Genomic DNA, 14,096 nt, shown 5'->3' with positions numbered 1-14,096 from the left:
CTCTGTTTCCGGCTGGATCTCTGGCCGTTTTGTGGAAGGAGGCACTTCCTCATGTAACGATCCGCCTGTACATGTCGTAGCTCGTGTACGCCTCCTTGGCTGCGTACACGACATGAGCTTTGTCAAGTTTCTCCATCCAGGCTGAGTGCCAGGCACGCTTGTCCTTGTTGCACTAATCCTTCATGTCTCTGTAGTAGGTGTCGATGATGGCCTCGGCGAGGTGAACCAGTGAGTCCTTCTCATGCTCCTTGCTGCCCCAGATCTTGTATTGCCCTTGGTTGTCAACAAGATTCTGGCAGGCAATGCCCGAATTCTTGAGCGCCTTTACATCGTTGGTGATGTCCACGTAGCGAACATGTAGTGGGGGCTGTTGACAAATCTGACGAAACGCTCGCAAGGCCTTGTGTCCAGGCAGTAGTGGTAGATGAGGACGTGGTGGCGCACACACATCTGGGCGACGGCGACCTTGGGACGAGACCCGACACGAGCGCGGGTGTACTCGAGGTCGAAACCGACCACCTTGTACTTCTCTGCGTCAAGCAACAACTTCATGATGTGTATGGAGTGCTCCACCTAGACCGGGCCGTTGGTGTACACCACCGAGAGGTCCATGAACCTTCTGTGGGTGTCCACCACGACACGCATGGTGAACTGCTGCTCATCGTCGGCAGCCGCTCGGAGCGCCATTGGAGCCGCACAGGATACCCTCTAAGAATTTCTCGTGGTGGGTGTGCTTCTAGCAATGGTGGGGCGTGATCAAAAGGTTGAAGAGACACAAGGGTTAAATGGCCGCTGTAATAAATGGGGACCGACCGGCCTGTAATCGTCACGTCTTGTCACGGTGTTCATAGCGGAGGATTCAAGTGCATGCTTGACAACACTGCACCGCACGCGTGGGCTCGAAGATGCGCCAAATGTATCGTCGGTGAGCCTGTTCCCACGCTACCGTGCTGTTTACCGCGCAAGCTTCCCGCCCGGCTAGTTTGGCCATGCATCGGCTAGAAGAGGGACAAATCATGGGCATTTATTGGAAAAAAGCTTTGTAAAAACGAAGTGTGTGTGATGACTTCGATCATAAGTTTACCCATGGGTGATGAGGTCAAAGTTACACAGAAGGGTGATGATGGACACTCGAGTGCGATAATTAATTCTGCGCTCTACAGTGCACATAGTGGAAGAAACCAACTATGTGCAATAATGTCGAAGATCACAGTCGAGTTAGCTATATAGATCGTGTGCTGTGAGATCGACAAGGTAAACTGATTCGAGAATGGTTAATAAAATCTAAGACCATTGCATATTAAGGTCAAAATAGTGTTAGCAATATACGAGTCTCATACGATGCCATTTCAATGATTGTACGGCAAAAGCTCGAAATGTTACAAGGTTCAAATTCCAGAGTTATATGGCTCAAACTCGAAGATTACAAGGTTCAAACTGATATTAGAAATGAAATTCAGCTCATCAGCTGCAAACGCTCGCACTGATCTGCTGAACATGGATATCAGAGAGGTTCAAACTAATATCACCGCTTCTAAGTCTGGTTTCGAAACCTCACAATTTTTGCAAAGGGGTCAGCCACTGAGAAGTCATGTATGGGGTTGACACGATGACTTCCGATTACTCTGTCATCTGAAGTTCCAAAATGAAATTCAGCATTTTTGGAGCCTACTCCATTCTACCGCAGGCGCCGACGCTGATCAACAAACCATTCATTTTTGCAAAATAAGTGTAGGGCAAACCTCATTTCCTTCAGCACCCTTGCTCTGAGAACAAAGAACCTGGCTAATATAATCTCCGGTAAGGTCCCTCGGTAGGAGTTCAAAGTAATTTCTGAGAGATGCAGATCTAGGCATTCGACGTGATTGTTATATTGTATCACATTATCCACCGCTGGGCCTAATCTTATCTACAAAAGAAGAAAACGTGTTAGTGCCTACATGCAGTTTTGGACATTACTACAGGCCTATTTGGTTTGCAGGATTTGTAAAACGCACTAACATGCCATCTTCGATCTGACATGATTAACATGGGCATTTGATTACATTCTAGAAAAATGTAGCCTTCCTCACAAAGGTTAGAGTGGATGAATAGTTCCCTAAGAAAACTTGAACTCCCTTATGGTTAACATTTAACAGGAAAGGAACATCACCTCGATATATAGCTTCTCCAGGCACGGAAAGCATCTCAGGAAACTGACAACTTGCTCTAGGTTGGGGCCGATAGATTCTAGTGCCAAGACCTTCACTGTGCGCAGTTTCGGGATCAAGCTTGTCAGAATCATTTTCTGAATGACAGACTAACAAACATCTTCAAAATTAGAAATAATGTTAATTTGTAGAAGGAGAGGTAGAAGGCAGCTGTTGTACTTGAACGGGTGTGGATCCAATAACAGGTTCGGAGTATTTGTGAGACGAGTAGCCCACCACTGTCAATTTCGGCGCAGAAATGACATTGATTCTTGTTGGACCTTCTTGATCAACTACAAGTAATCTCTCAAGTGCAGGTGTGTCCTCAATGACCATACTGTGGTACATATCTTGTGATGTCTTCCCGCCGCACCAGCAACACACATAAATAGTCCGGAGAGTCATGTGTGTGATGTGGAAGGTACTCAACCCATTGATCGCCTGAAGACGAAGGTACTCGAGTGCAGTACAGCCACGGAGCAGGCGCTCCATGTCACCGTTTAAGAGGAAGACGACGACGAGCTCGAGGTGCTTCAGTCATGGTAGAATAAGAGCGGGCGCGCCATTAAGGGGGGATGGCAGTTCTTGAACTTGGCGACACACAACGTGGGCGTGAGGCGGAGTGCGGGCATTGGCAGCGACCGCATATGCCCATCATCAAAAGTGAGCTCCTCGAGCTGATCTAGGGTGGGGGATCGGAACCACTCATCAAGCTTGGCTCAGTCCTTGCCGTTGGAATGGAACTTGCCCATCCTAAGGCCTTTGGTTAGGCCAAGGTGACTGCCGAGGATCTTGGAAAATGCATCCAAGCTTTTGTGATAGCCATGGCAGAGCTCGTGGGTGTCTATGAGGTCGAGAGGGCTGGAGTTCCATAGGGGGCGCCACCGCCGGGAAAGGACGGTTGTCCATGCCCCATATTTGATTGGGAGGAGGGATATGATGACTCTCAACATATCATCGAGGAGGCTGCTGATGAAGTCTAGGCCTGCTAGAGTCGCTTGCGGTTCTAGCTCGCCCCGCCTCCGCTTGTTGGCAGCCCCGTTCTCCACCTCTGGAGTCTCCTTGTCAGCGGCACTTTCTGATAGAAATGGGAGTACAGGGAATATTTAGTTAAAACAAGGCCATAGAAAAGTGTATTGGTAACTAGAAGTTATTAGGTAGGTATATAGTAAGAAAAGGGAATAACAATTGGTTGCTTAAATACCACACAATTCATTTGACATTGCTGGGTAAGTCAACACGCAGATAGTTGAAAAGAAAACTTACTTTGAACAAAGTCTAGACGGATGATTTTGTCGGGGAAGTTAGCATATATCTCATGACGAGGCCCTTTTATGTGCAGTGAAATTTTAGTGCGAGCTTTCAGTACATAAAACTTTACAATTTCTTTCCAAAAGCCAGTGCCAAAATAGGAGTCACCACGTTCATCATATCTTACAGTAGCAACGATTGTAAATCCATGGTTTGTGTGCAGTATGACATCCGTGGAGCCTTCATCTATGTAAAGGGAAAAATTGTGCACTACATAATCTGTTGCATAGCATGGGATGTTCTGCAGAAAATGGTAGGATTGTTAAAGAAAATATGGTAACATGCAAATATGGGCCCAAATTGAAAGAACTGTACATCAGTTGAAATCGAAGGACAAAAATCTATAATTAAATAGATAGGGTAAACATGATGTCATGGAAATATGAGAGTAATCGAAAGAACAATACATCATTAATTTGCCTAATATAGAAAGAAGAGGGGAAATCCTCTTTGATTTATATGGTGCATGTGGCACCTTTTATCCAAATGTAGCAATATTTAGAATATGTTCAGAAAAGTAGGCCATGCCAACCGATTTAGGGTGAGATTGAACATACCGCGCGCATCCTCAAGTTATCTGGTACGGTGAGATGGAATCTCTGGCGGAGGTCGCAAAGTCCTGAAGTGTCGGCGCACTGTACATTCTACGAATGAAAAAAACCCTCAAATCAGCTAGAATAAAAATGAATTCACGGCGATTTTTGCCGGGTGATTAAAGGAGGCAGATGAACTGGGATAAGATATGAGATAATATCTCATTAAATTAGTTACCTTGTCGTCCATGAGAAAGAACCCTCAATACGGCAGATTCCCCAACCGAGCGGAATTGGGTCGACCACGAGCAGCGTCGAGAAAGTTGATGGCAATAGGCGGCGGCAAGCGGAAGTGGCGAAATACGGTGGGCTTTGCCGGCAGCCTGGCGACAGTAGGCGTCGAGCTAATGTTTACCGCCGCGATAGGCGGTGCCATGGCATAGACGTGGAGGAGCTTGTGCAGGTGTGAACAAGGAACGTACCGGAGGGGTCGAGGGGGTGGCGGGCGGGGTAAGGGTTTTTGTGACGTGAGGATGGTGAGGGTTTTATTTTTTATTTTTTGAATTGGATGGTGAGGGTTTTCTGTCCCACAAAGAATTTTGGTGGTGACAGTTTGCTAGAGCGAACCGCGTGTGATTGACGCAACAGGCAAAATGAAAGTCATTGCACACGGTTCCAATTTTGGGAACCGTGTGTGATTGATGTACTACCTCCATCCTAGTTTATTGGTCTGCCTTTGTAATTTTTACCAAATTTTTACCAAATATTTAACATACCCAGACATAGATAATAAGCGTACCCGTACATAAGCATAGTTCAGCCGCATTAAGCATACTCAAGCGTACATAGTTCGATCCATCCCACATCTCATCTCACATGCGGCCGGCATGATCCTGAAGCTTCTCCAGGTACTCGGCGTACGCGCCGTGCGCCACCCTGCGAGAATACTTTTGCTTGAAGGAGCCAATGGTCCGTCCTCTTGCATGCGCCAGAACACTTAGATACGCATCATGAAGCTTATGGTTGCAAAATGGGCATCCGTAGCCGCCGTTTCAGATCCTAATACGCCTGTTATGCATTCCCTCATAAAGCTCCCTCAGGATTTGCCTCTTGTACCTCCTCTTGCCATCTTCATCCTCACTATCCACATCGTCAGACAACACCTATAAAAATAGTAAAACAAATTTGGCATCAAATCAATGATTACATGCCGTAAAGTAGGATTAGGAATTTATGGCTATTTATTTATACATATCCAGAGATTATGGTTCGATTTTTAAGCACAGTCGTTTATGTACAGACCAATCTTGAAGAAAATAATGGCACAAACATATGTAGGTCATTCAAAATCAATTGTCAAGCCCTGGCCAGGAATTATTAGCACGAACAGTAACCCTAGTCGGATTACTAGCAGAAATCATTTGCACAGATGAAACAACTAACCACTTATCACCCGTACCATTCAAACAATCAATACACTACACGGATTTAACAAGACTTACTCAGATTTCATTGATTGGGAGAACATAACCATATGATTTCTATTCCAAAAAGGGGGAGGCAGGAGTAACCAGAGAAACCCTATGATCTATTTGACACATAAATGGGTATAGATGACTAACCAGCTGTCCGTCGTAATCGGAGTCATCGCCGGAGTGGTCGTCGGAGTCGGTGTGGAACTCTGCCTCTGGCTGTGGAAGCTTGACACCGTCGACGCCGTCAAGGTGCAACGATAACTCGCTGGCGGTGACGACAACCTCTGTCTCCATCGCCATGCCGTGCTCCGGTGCTTTAGCAGCCCCAACATCGCCACTCCCTCCAATGGGGTGCTTCGGCGGCATCCTCATACACTGACGGCTTTGAGGACTAAGAGCGGCGTCAAGGATGCAAGCGGAGAGGGAGGATTTTGTGTGTGTAGCGAGGATGGGGGTGCGGCCACTCGGGTGCACCATTAATATGGAGTAGTGGGAGTTGTGGGAGAGAGGCGAGCGGTGGTCAAACCGATGGCTTGCCTCCCGATGAGCCTGCGCACCGGACTTCTGGCATGCCTACCAAATTTCACACAGCTACTCGCACGCCTCCCGATGACACTGCGCAGCGAGCACGCCTCCGTCAATTCACACACCTGCACGCATGCCTCCCCGTCTGCCTGCGCGGCGGACTGCTCGCATGCGTCCTGTCAACTCACGCCTACTCGCAAGGCACACGGGTCGCACGACGACACGTATATTGTTTTTCTATTTGGATGATTAATGCTACCGCTTTATTGCTTAACCGAAGGATGGCACATATCCATTGTTGGTCTAACGCTCACGGTTTGAATAAATAATCCGTTTGGGATATTGGTTCCCAATTATTAATAATCTTCCATCTGCAATTAGATAAAGATTACATCAAAACTGGTCTTAAATTTGACAAAAAAAGTATGATGCCACTTTGTATTGGTGTCCATATGACAACACGATAAGTTTCATGAACTTCAAATAAGTTTTGGATGTACTAGAATTTAAAAATCAAGATTCTCAATGTTTGAAATTTGTTGCACGGGGAGTAAACATGAACCCAGTGAGACACATGTGTTTTTGCAATCCATTTAGGTGCACTGTCACGTGTGCATGTAGCTCAAATTTGATTTTTGCACATTATATCCGTAGAAAATCAATCAATCAATGTACTAAAACGTCTTAATGATCTCTGTGATTTTTTTTGAAATTAAAATGTCCCTCCTTTGGTAACAACATGTTCACTGCGGGATAATTAATTTAACATGCATCGTAGTTGCGGTGGATTCGCGGTGTGTGTGTGGGTGTGTGCGTCTGGGGGTGGCGGGTGGCTCACAGTACACTACGAGTTGTGAGCCACCGTGTGGGTTGACCGTTTTGTTAGGCAGGCCGGTGCCACATCAGAGTCGTGAAATCGTTATCAGTTGTCCTCTCACACCCACTTAAGTGGTTATCAGCGATATCGATGCTTTCCATTTATGGGCCCGCTTGGTCCATCACTACTTTTTGCCTGACAACAAGAGAGGTTAATTTGACTCAGGAGGGGATTATTATTTTTGCTCTGGGATGACATGCATGATATAGTTTGAGCACACACACATGCATGTGTATGCATGAATCCCTCCCATCAAGTCGAAGTGGCTAGTACAACGACACATCATGAACCGATCTCGCTCTATGTGGGGATCTAGTGTACGATTTTTGACACACGCGCCGCATCAATATTGTGTATTCAAACATGCATGCATGCATCACCTCCACACATATGCATGTAGTGGTTGCCTTTGAACGGTACACTCCCTCGCGTGGTTATCAGCGACAAGCCTATATATTCGTGGGCCCGCATGGACATCCATGATCACCTTGACCAACAACAAGATAGGTTACCATGACAGATCTTCATTTGGTTCGTGTTATCGTAGTATAGGTCATGGTGAGATTCAGACCTTAAGTTTGAGCGCATATACTATGCACGCATGCATGCATGAATCCCCGTCGTTGGCTTGAAGTGTGGCGTAACATACATATGCATCGTCAACCTAACCCTCACTCAGTGTGGGGATTTCTAGTTCGAAATCACGGTGCCACATCAAAGTTGTTTCATTGTTACTAAAAAACACACCTCTCCATACATATGTCTGGGCCACACACATGCAGTGGTTGTCTTCGGGGACTAGCTACTTGCGTGATTATTGGCGAGCTAGCCCATCTCCTGGGTCACATGGACGGCCATCACTTTGACCAACAACAAGAGAGAGGTTGTACGACCAAGGTGGATTATTCTTGGTCCGTTTTACAATCCATCTTGGTGAGATATGCCTCTCTGGCCCACCGACTAAAAGTGTGTGTGTGTGTGGGGGGGGGGGTGCTACTTTGCACTCTGCTAGGTGAACCTCGGTTGGGGGGGCATGCATTCATAGCTTAGGATTCCCTTCATGGCGACACACGGGGTGGGGGGTGTCTGCTAGCTACTTCGCACTTTGCTAGGTGAACCTCGGTTGGGGGGGAGGGGGCATGCATTCATAGCTTAGGATCCCCTTCGTGCCGACACGAGGGGGGAGGGCTGCTAGCTACTTCACACTTTGCTAGGTGAACCTCGGTTGGGGGGGCATGCATTCATAGCTCAGGATTCCCTTCGTGCCAACACAAGGGAGGGGGGGGGCTGCTAGCTACTTCGCACTTTGCTAGGTGAACCTTGGTTGGGGGGGCATGCATTCATAGATTAGGATCTTCGTGCCGACATAAGGGAGGGGGTGCTGCTAGCTACTTCACACTTTGCTAGGGTGAACCTCGGTTGGGGGGGGGGGGAATGCATTCATAGCTTAGGATTCCCTTCGTGCCGACATGAGGGAGGGGGGGGGCTGCTAGCTACTTCGCACTTTGCTAGGTGAATGAACCTTGGTTGGGGGGGGGCATGCATTCATAGCTTAGGATTCCCTTCGTGCCGACACGAGGGAGGAGGGGGGCTGCTAGATACTTCATACTTTGCTAGGTGAACCTTGATTGGGGGGGGGAGGGGGCATGCATTCATAGCTTAGGATTCCCAATTCGTGCCTACACGAGGGGGGGGGGGGTGGGGGCAAGCAATACCGTGCGCTTTGCGAGAGAGGTGCCACATCGAAGTTGCATTTGGTATTTGAAAATCAAACCACCCCTTTGATACATAAATTTGGTCCACATGCAAGTGTGTTCGTGTTCTGACCCTCTCCCGCGTCATTTTTCGCCAAATTTATGAACATTAGACAAGCCGGATGACGCAAGAGACACGGTTCACTCAAACTAACCGTGTGCCACGCTGGTGCCCCTGTCACACACACATCTGCACAGTACATTGGGCTCCACGAGGCCCCCCTCTCAAAAATATCTGCCCGCCTTGAGGGTTTTTCTGTTTCATAACACACGGTTGTTATCTTCGGACCGTGTGCGATGTTTCTTGTTCCCAATCCCGCCTGCATCCCTAGAAAATATCTGCCCGCCTTGAGGGGTTTTCTATTTCATAACACACAGTTGTTATCTCTGGACCGTGTGCGATGCACTATCATCAAAATTTTCAATAGCCCGGCATTTCACTCCCGTGTTTGACTCCCGCGTAGTAAAATTTTCAGTACCCGCGTCATTTCCTCAAACACCCCGCATCCCCCTCCACACACACACACACACAACACACAACACACACACACACCAAAACCTCCTCAGGCGTGCGCACACACGCCCTCCCTCGCTCAAAACCCTAGCAAGGTCCCCGCCGCCGCCATCGCAAGGCCTCCATTGTCAACATCTGCCGGTTTGCCCGTGCAGCTTACCCACCGATCTCCATACCCAGGCCGCCCTGAGTTTCTTAGATGACGCCTGCCAAACGCCCCCTTTCCCGCAAATCCCCATCCCCATCCCCATCCCCCACTCCAGAGCGTCGCAGCCTAAGCCCGGCTACTCTTCCTGTGGAGCTCGAGGAGCGACTGGCCCAAAAGAGGCGTATAGTGGTCTCTTCGCCGGACGTCGCCGAGGAAGCTGATGAGCATTACTGGCGGCAGGCACTCAAGCAGCAGGCTAGAGTATGCGGGCATGTCTCGGCCGCCGGCTACGACATCAAGGTCATTGACAACGACGGCCTGAGGCGGGCTATGTCACATGTTAAGTGGCCCACCCTCAACCCCTCGGGTTCAACCGCCGTCAATCTCATCCATGGCCCCACCGCTGATCTCCTCTGGCTCGCTGTCGGGACCCCGATCCTAAATCACACCGATCTAGCATGTAACACTTCATATCACTTTGCGGCCTCACGCACGGTATTCCCACGGGTGCCACCTTACCTAGCCCGGGACCGTTTGCGCCTTTTGGCTCACGTATATGATAGTGTCGCTAGCATCCATATGACAGAGAACCCGGGCCGACATGACTAGTCGTGAACCCAAAGCGGCACTAACTTACACGGACAGGCATACATGAATCAACCTTGAGCATGTCGGTCAACAGCGTATGAATCCGGGCTGTAGCATTGGGCTAACAGGACTCCGGGAACCCGGGCTGTAGCAGGCTAGTCAGGACTCCGGATGTCACCGCATGACATTTCCCCGAAGGGACAGACACAGGAACGAAGTGAATCACATGCCGGCCAGTCAAGTGTTCCGGAGCAGTTGCTGGGCTAGCAGGACTCCGGTGAACCGGGCTGTAGCGGACTACTATTGCACATGGAAGCACAAGACTACATTTCCCCATAAGAGAGGCTACCAGAGGTAAACAACTAGGTTGTCGGATCCCACACATAGCAATACACGTTACACGTACGCATAACATGTAAGTATGTGCTGTACAACATGGCATCACAACATAACTCAAACTCATATAGATAAAGGCCCAGAAGAGCCACATAGCATTCAATACGAATAGGGGTCTCATGACCCATCATTCAGAGCATACAAGCAACAGAAGCATTACATGTCTGAGTACAGACAACTACAAAAGGAAAAGACTAAGAAGCCTGACTAAACACGACCCTCCCAAGGGTACAAGATCGTAGCTGGGATACAAGCTACTCGTCGAAGTCACTAGTGTAACCAACTGCAAAACATAAATAAGCAAATGTGAGTACGAAGGTACTCAGCAAGTCTTACATCAGAACTATCTACATATGCAACATTATCAACAAAGGGGGTGGTGGAGTTTTAACAGCAGCAAGCCATCTTTGACTCAGTGGCTAACCTATACTACGAGTATCAAAAACTTCTTTGAGGTGAGAAGATGCACACGAGTCCACATATTCACCATATCAATACTCCACTATGGATCCGTTCCCGTCTCCCTACGAGAAGGCCATCCATAGCACTCATGCTTATCTTGCGGATTTTAGGGTATCCACTTTAAGTTGTCTATGTACTACATAAGTCCTCCAAGTTTCCATATCCGAGGAAAACAGCTATTCGAATAGATAATGTTAACCCTGCAGGGGTGTACTTCTTCACACACGCTCTCGCCACTTATAGCCCTGTACACGTCATGTACCTCGGCAACCTTCAAGCGGAAGCCGGGCGAGGGTGTCGGCCACGACCTGACTAACCACACGAGTCTCTCATCCAGGTTTATCGCCTATTCGAGTTCCATCCGCAAGGAGATCTGGCCGGGGTGTCACTCACGGCCCCAAACGATGTGTGCAGGGTTCCCAAGCCCACCATCCGGGTGCCATTTGGTACACCGTGCCACGGTGCCTAGTCTGTCCCAAGCCCGTCCCGTCGGACACGGAGAAGTTTTCAACAAAGCGGCGACAATAACTGGCTAGACCAAGGAAACTCCTAACTTGTTTGACCATTTCGGGTGGAGTCCAATCGAGAACGGCTTTAACTCTCTCGAGATTGACAGCAATGCCCTTACCAGAGATCACGTGGCCCAGATAGGTCACTTCCGGCAACCAAAATTCACACTTGGAGAACTTGGCATAAAGGCGGTGCTCTCTGAGTTTTTCTAACACAAGTCTAAGATGTTCAGCATGCTCTTCCTTGTTCTTCGAGTAAATAAGAATATCATCAAGATAAACCACGACGAACCTATCTAAGTACTCCATAAAGATCGAGTTCATTAAGTGGGAGAAAGTAGCTGGAGCATTGGTTAGGCCGAAAGACATCACGGTGTACTCGTATTGACCATAACGAGTGATAAAGGCCGTTTTGGGGATGTCCCCATTTCTGATTTTGATTTGGTGGTAGCCTAACCTCAAATCCATCTTGGAAAAGACTGAGGATCCAGCGAGCTGATCATACAGATCGTTGATCCTAGGGAGCGGATACTTGTTCTTTATCGTGACCAAATTAATGGGACGATAATCTACAACCATCCGATCCGTACCATCCTTCTTCTTGACGAAGAGGACAGGACAAGCCCAAGGAGAAGAACTAGGATGGATGAAACCCTTTTGCAAGGACTCATCAAGCTGTTTCTTAAGCTCGGCTAACTCCAAAGGTGCCATCTTGTATGGTCTCCTAGAGATTGGAACAGTTCCTGGGATAAGTTCTATGACAAACTCTACATCTCTGTCAGGTGGGACACCTGGCAGTTCTTCTGGAAAGACATCCGGGAAGTCACGGACTACCGGAATATCTTCAAGGTCTGGAAGAGGGCTGGCATTAAGAGAATAGAGTTGATGCCTTGCAACTCTAGTAGAGACAGTGACCATTTTGCCAGATAGATGTGTAAGTTGAACAGATCTAGTGTAACAATCGATCTTGGCATGATGAGCTGTCATCCAGTCCATACCCAAGATGATGTTAATATCTGAAGACTTGAGAGATATCAAAGAAGCAAGGAATACCAGTCTGTCAACAAGGATTTCATTACCATGGCTTACCTTGGAGGTTTGCCATTTGGAACCAGGAGTCTGGATTATTAGTGGAGTCGACATATCACAAAATGACATGTCGTGCAACCGAGCGTAACCTTCGGATATGAAGGAGTGGGATGCTCCAGTATCGAACAGAACTGAAGCTGGGTGACAATTGACAAGAAGCGTACCCAGTACGACGTCGGGATCATCTTGAGCTTCTGTAGCTGAGACGTGGTGCACACATGCTCGTTCAGTGGTGGCTGGCTTGGTACTGATCATCTTGCCTGATGGCTTTTCACGGCCAACAGACCTCTCAGACTGGGGTGGAGTATAACTGGACTGAGGGCAGTCACGTGCGTAGTGTCCTGGTTCTCCACAGGTGAAGCAAGTTCCTGAGGTAGGACGTGGACCTACATTGGCAAGTGGTCCACTAATAGGCCTGGGTGGAGCACGTTGCTGAGCTGGGTGAGGCGCCACATCGGATGGCCTCGGTGCATATCCAGGTGGAAGAGCCGAGTTCGGAATCCAAATTCGTCGCTTCTGAGAGCCAGAGCGGGAGGAAGAACCCGGATCACGGTTGTGCTTACGAGACTCCTCGTAAGTGAGCTGAGCTGTCTCTGCATTAATGGCCTTATTCACAAGAGCCTGGAAAGTATCACAATGATGCAGGTGGAGATCACGACACAACTTAGGGTTGAGACCCTTCCGGAACCTAGCATGCTTCTTAGCGTCCGTGGACACTTCTTCTGTAGCATAGCGGGCGAGGTTTCCAAACTCTCTACTGTAAGCATCAACAGGCAGCTTACCCTGGGTAAAACTACAGAACTCTTCCCTCTTGCGGTCAATGAGAGCCTGAGGAATGTGGTGCTCACGAAAAGTCTCGGTGAAATCCTTCCAGGTAGGAATCTGACCAGCTGGAAGCATAGCCTCATAGCTCTGCCACCAAATACTAGCAGGACCTTCCAGGTGATAGGTAGCATAGGTGACCTTGTCACCTTCAGCTACGTTCGCAGAATGCAACTTGTGAGTGATGCTTCGGAGCCAGTCATCTGCATCGAGTGGCTCAATGGAGTGATGGAAGGTGGGTGGTTTCAGACCAATGAAGTCGGTGATAGAAACCAACTTCTTACACTGATGTGCGGTGTTCTGCTCAATTTGTGCCAGCAAGCGGTTAGTCTCACGCTTGTTCCTCTTGGATGCTAACAAGAAATCTGCCATCAAAGGCTGGTCAGGAGGATCCTCGTCCCTACCATCTCCGTGGTTCTTGCTACGAGCAACTAAACCTCGGTTAGCAGACGACATCCTGGCATAGAAACCAAGGAAACAAGGATGGAATTAGCATCGACATAAGGATGCGGAAAGTAATGCAAAAGCATTGGGAACTCTTGAAGTCCTAGGACAATTTCGGCAGCATAACGACTGTAAATGCTCAAAAGGATTTTGAGACATTCATCAAAGGAAAAGCATAATCAATCAACATCATAATATCAAGGTTCTGGGTCAAACTGAGGACACACGGAAGTAGTAGAACTGAACAGAGACACAAACCCAACAATCCTAAGACTTTACGGTTTAGTAACACGTCATCCTGAGAGATAGAGGAGAAGCCTAGGCCTTAACCCTCGTAGAAAAGAAGAGGCTGACTCAGAAAGAATCACATGAGGTAAAGGAGTAAAAAAACCTTACGTTCCCTTCCACAATCAATTCCCTTATATAACTAAAGCATTTCTAGACTCAACTTCGACCAGTT

The sequence above is a fragment of the Triticum urartu genome, chromosome 5A (genome assembly GCF_056163025.1).
Source record: "Triticum urartu cultivar PI428250 chromosome 5A, HENAU_Tu73, whole genome shotgun sequence".
Taxonomy (NCBI): domain Eukaryota; kingdom Viridiplantae; phylum Streptophyta; class Magnoliopsida; order Poales; family Poaceae; genus Triticum; species Triticum urartu.
Note: the sequence above shows the minus strand (reverse complement) of the source record.